Source organism: Pseudophryne corroboree, chromosome 3 (genome assembly GCF_028390025.1).
Source record: "Pseudophryne corroboree isolate aPseCor3 chromosome 3, aPseCor3.hap2, whole genome shotgun sequence".
NCBI classification, from domain to species: Eukaryota; Metazoa; Chordata; class Amphibia; order Anura; family Myobatrachidae; genus Pseudophryne; species Pseudophryne corroboree.
In genome coordinates, this window is record NC_086446.1 from 312874215 (window position 1) to 312879214 (window position 5000).

Here is a 5000-nt window from a genome sequence, read left to right on the forward strand (position 1 = left end):
CATATAATAAATCTTCCACAGTACAATATCTCATAATATAGGGCTAGTGCAAATAGCAGTAATAAGATTTAACTGGTAAAGTGCTTGTGCATTAGGTGTGCTGTTTTTACAGGGATGGCTTTAAATGGTAGTGCACAGGAGTATAGGTGACAGTGTTATTACAGTGTATGGTGTGTAGACATAGCAATATTATTTCTATGCAAACCTTTTTGGGGATTATTATAATATAAATATATAATATATAATATAATATATAATGGAGAATAAATTAATAAATATATATAGATAATAAAAAATAAAAATACATATATGTATAGAGTGTTTTACCTTTCTCAGGCCTCTATGAATTACTATTTCGTACAGTACCTGATCTTCCCAGTTGGTCTCCCCTACTGGTACTGATCGGGCCCAGCGCTGCTTGGCTTCCAAGATCAGACGTGTTTGGGCATTTCCAGCGTGGTATGACTGTAACTTCGTTGTGCCTTACGGATCCACACTCTATATTTAGTTATTAACCAGTGTATGTTAAGTGACATATAATACCTAATATAGTGAGATAGGTGGAGTGGGAGTGAGGGGGTGGGGGGTGGTGGGGGGGTTTTGGGGGAGGGGAACCGGAGGGGGGTATGGGGGTAGGAAATGGGAAGGGGGTAGAATTGTGGGGAGGATGGGAAATAGAGACATTGTATGCGATAGGGCGTGGATATGTACACGGGTTCAAATTATATTGATAGATGGATGGAAATAAGTACCGTGTTTTATAAGAATGGGGCGATTTCATAGTTATCGTTGAATCCTTTTGGTTGTAATGTTTGTAGTTGGAATATCCAGAACATTTCTCTGCGTGATAGTTTGTTAGCGAGGTCTCCTCCTCTTTCCCCCATTTTCACCAGTTCGATGGCTTTGAACGTAAGGGCTTCTGGGTTGGAGTTATGTGTTGTGGTAAAATGTTGGGAGACGGCGTGAGTTTCCACTTTATTCTTAATGTTCCTCACGTGTTCCTGTATTCTTAGTTTTAAAGGCCTCTTAGTTTTCCCTATGTACTGTTTACCACAGTTACATTCCAGAAGATATATGACCGACTGGGTGTTGCAATTCATATATTCCTTAATCCTATATTCCTTTTTCTTCTCCATGTCCGTGAAGGTTCTCCTGTTGGGGTGTAGATATCGACATACATTGCACCGCCCACATTTGTATGAGCCCTTGCATTTGGGCCAAGTGTGATCTTTTTCTTGGTCATTCCTCAACATGCTTGGGGCTAGGATGTCCTTCAAGTTTCTTGATTTTTTGAACACTATCTCTGGGTGAGGAGGGAGGATTTCCTTGAGGATGGGATCCATGAGCAGTATCCGCCAATGATTCCTGAAAGACTCTCTGATAGATTTTTCGTGTCGGTTGTAAGTAGTTATAAAAGCCGTAGAGTCTTTCTTTGTTTCTCTTGTTTTATATTCCAGCAATTGTGGTCTCTCAATCAGGTTGGTTCTGGTGATGGCTTTCTTTAAAATTGTGTCCGGGTATTCTTTCTGCTTAAATCTGCTAGTATACAATTCCAATTGTGTCTGACAGTCCTCTGGCTTACTGCAATTTCTTTTGATTCTACTAAATTGGGAAAACGGAATATTATTCTTCCAGCTCTTCAAATGGTTACTTTTATAGTGGAGAAGAGGGAACATTTATGGAAAAATGGGACAAAATACTACACACATGTTCTATAGACTTAATGAAACTCCTAATTGATGAAAAGAAACAATCCCTCTCATCCTTAGAGACTGACATTAAATTGAAGGAGAGAGATCTTGAACCTTATAAAGATAAGGAGGACTACAAAATTAACGAGTCTGTATTGCACAAGAAAATGGAGCACATAGAGGAGGAGGTGATTAAGGGAAAAGAAAAAAAGTTCCAAAGGGACAAAAACGATTATGAACAAGGGAGAGTCAAGAATTGGAGTAGATTCAACTACAACAAACAGTCGGACCAAAGGACGGACAGAGGAAATTGGAAAACTGTCACTTCAAGAACTAATACCACACAGAGTAACAATAGAAATACTCCTAATAGCAGTCTAAAAACATCCAATAGATTTTCTGTATTACAAAGACATGGCTCAAGCAGTGACCAGGATTTTTTATCCAAAAGAATAGGAGCGAGACCAAAGTACAACATAAAGAATACAATGAGAGAAGACATACATCATGCATCGCCCCTCAAAAGAAGGTTTACAGAAGAAGAGGATCCCGAGGAGGCAGGAGGGAGGGAAAACAAAAAAAGAACATTATAACAACAATTCCAAGCGAAAAAGGGATATTCAACCTTTCCCAACATGCACTAACGGAACCAGAAGTGTCGTTATTAGTAAAAGGACTGTCATTTGCACCAACAGAAGGCCTGAACAAATTCAACACATTCATAGACTTAAACAAATATGTCAGGAAACTAACACTGAAAAGACACTTTCTAAGAAAAGAGGATGCGGTTATAGCGAATTATGAGAGCCGCTCCAAATCAGGCCTAAAACCAACCTCTAAGTTTTACCCCTTAGAATCTAAGGGTAGCAATATTAGCATGTTTTATGAACTAGTGAAAAAGGACCTATGCGACATTGACCAGGGAGTAATCAAAGAGAAGAATCTTAACAACAGAGAAAGTGAAGCCCTAAAGAATTTACAGAAAAACAAAGGGATAATCATAAAACAAGCTGACAAAGGGGGGGGGCTGGTCATCATGGATCGGATGAAATATATTGCAGAAGAAGACTCTTATCAGATGAAGAATCATACAAAAAACTTCCTAAAGATCCGAATGATGACTACATCGAAGAACTGAGGACACTTTTATTGCATGGTTTTAGAACAGGAATTATTACCAAAGACGAATACCAGTTTTTAATGAGGTCAGACCCCACTACCCCCATCTTTTACTTTTTACCAAAAATTCATAAGAGCTTGGAAAACCCGCCAGGAAGACCGATAGTGGCGGGCATAGACTCACTTACCTCTAATCTATCTGAATACGCTGATGTTTTTTTAAAACCCTATGTAAAGGACCTCCCATCTTACCTTAAGGACACCACATCGGTATTGGGCCTTCTGAAGGATATTGAGTGGAAGGACTCTTACACGTGGATAACAATAGATGTACAATCTCTATATACGTGTATTGAACATAACAAGGGAGTTACAGCCTGTAAAGAATTCTTGGACAAAGATGATACACTAACAATTGAACACAGGAATTTTATTTGTGACATCATGCGTTTTATTCTTCAACATAATTATTTTAAATTCCTGGATCAGTTTTATCTACAGCAGTGCGGCACCGCAATGGGTACTATTTTTGCACCGAGTTTTGCCAATCTTTTTATGGGATGTTGGGAAAAAGTTTTTATATATGATCATCAGGATTTTAAAAGTCATTTAATCTTTTATCGAAGATATATTGATGACATTTTAATAATTTGGGATGGTGACATGGATCTTTTTAACCAATTTTTTAAACATATTTGTACCAATGACATGAATCTTGCTTTTACATCCAATGTGAATAAAGAACATATCGAGTTTCTGGATTTGATTCTCACAGGGGAAAATGGAAAAATCACCACTAAAAATTACATTAAACATGTGGACACTAATAGCTATCTCCACTATAAAAGTAACCATTTGAAGAGCTGGAAGAATAATATTCCGTTTTCCCAATTTAGTAGAATCAAAAGAAATTGCAGTAAGCCAGAGGACTGTCAGACACAATTGGAATTGTATACTAGCAGATTTAAGCAGAAAGAATACCCGGACACAATTTTAAAGAAAGCCATCACCAGAACCAACCTGATTGAGAGACCACAATTGCTGGAATATAAAACAAGAGAAACAAAGAAAGACTCTACGGCTTTTATAACTACTTACAACCGACACGAAAAATCTATCAGAGAGTCTTTCAGGAATCATTGGCGGATACTGCTCATGGATCCCATCCTCAAGGAAATCCTCCCTCCTCACCCAGAGATAGTGTTCAAAAAAATCAAGAAACTTGAAGGACATCCTAGCCCCAAGCATGTTGAGGAATGACCAAGAAAAAGATCACACTTGGCCCAAATGCAAGGGCTCATACAAATGTGGGCGGTGCAATGTATGTCGATATCTACACCCCAACAGGAGAACCTTCACGGACATGGAGAAGAAAAAGGAATATAGGATTAAGGAATATATGAATTGCAACACCCAGTCGGTCATATATCTTCTGCAATGTAACTGTGGTAAACAGTACATAGGGAAAACTAAGAGGCCTTTAAAACTAAGAATACAGGAACACGTGAGGAACATTAAGAATAAAGTGGAAACTCACGCCGTCTCCCAACATTTTACCACAACACATAACTCCAACCCAGAAGCCCTTACGTTCAAAGCCATCGAACTGGTGAAAATGGGGGAAAGAGGAGGAGACCTCGCTAACAAACTATCACGCAGAGAAATGTTCTGGATATTCCAACTACAAACATTACAACCAAAAGGATTCAACGATAACTATGAAATCGCCCCATTCTTTTAAAACACGGTACTTATTTCCATCCATCTATCAATATAATTTGAACCCGTGTACATATCCACGCCCTATCGCATACAATGTCTCTATTTCCCATCCTCCCCACAATTCTACCCCCTTCCCATCTCCTACCCCCATACCCCCCTCCGGTTCCCCTCCCCCAAAACCCCCCCACCACCCCCCACCCCCTCACTCCCACTCCACCTATCTCACTATATTAGGTATTATATGTCACTTAACATACACTGGTTAATAACTAAATATAGAGTGTGGATCCGTAAGGCACAACGAAGTTACAGTCATACCACGCTGGAAATGCCCAAACACGTCTGATCTTGGAAGCCAAGCAGCGCTGGGCCCGATCAGTACCAGTAGGGGAGACCAACTGGGAAGATCAGGTACTGTACGAAATAGTAATTCATAGAGGCCTGAGAAAGGTAAAACACTCTATACAT

General features: G+C 39.3%; 1 protein-coding gene and 2 pseudogenes across 5 annotated transcripts in view; 1 reads left to right on the forward strand and 2 right to left on the reverse strand.

Annotated features, from left to right (window-relative positions):
- The window catches only part of STAT3 (signal transducer and activator of transcription 3), a 308823-nt gene that overhangs the window by 105166 nt on the left and 198657 nt on the right, over positions 1-5000 (reverse strand). The gene's annotated exons all lie outside the window — the stretch shown is intronic.
- Positions 355-473, reverse strand: LOC134896783 (5S ribosomal RNA; annotated as a pseudogene).
- LOC134896784 (5S ribosomal RNA) lies at positions 4837-4955 on the forward strand (annotated as a pseudogene).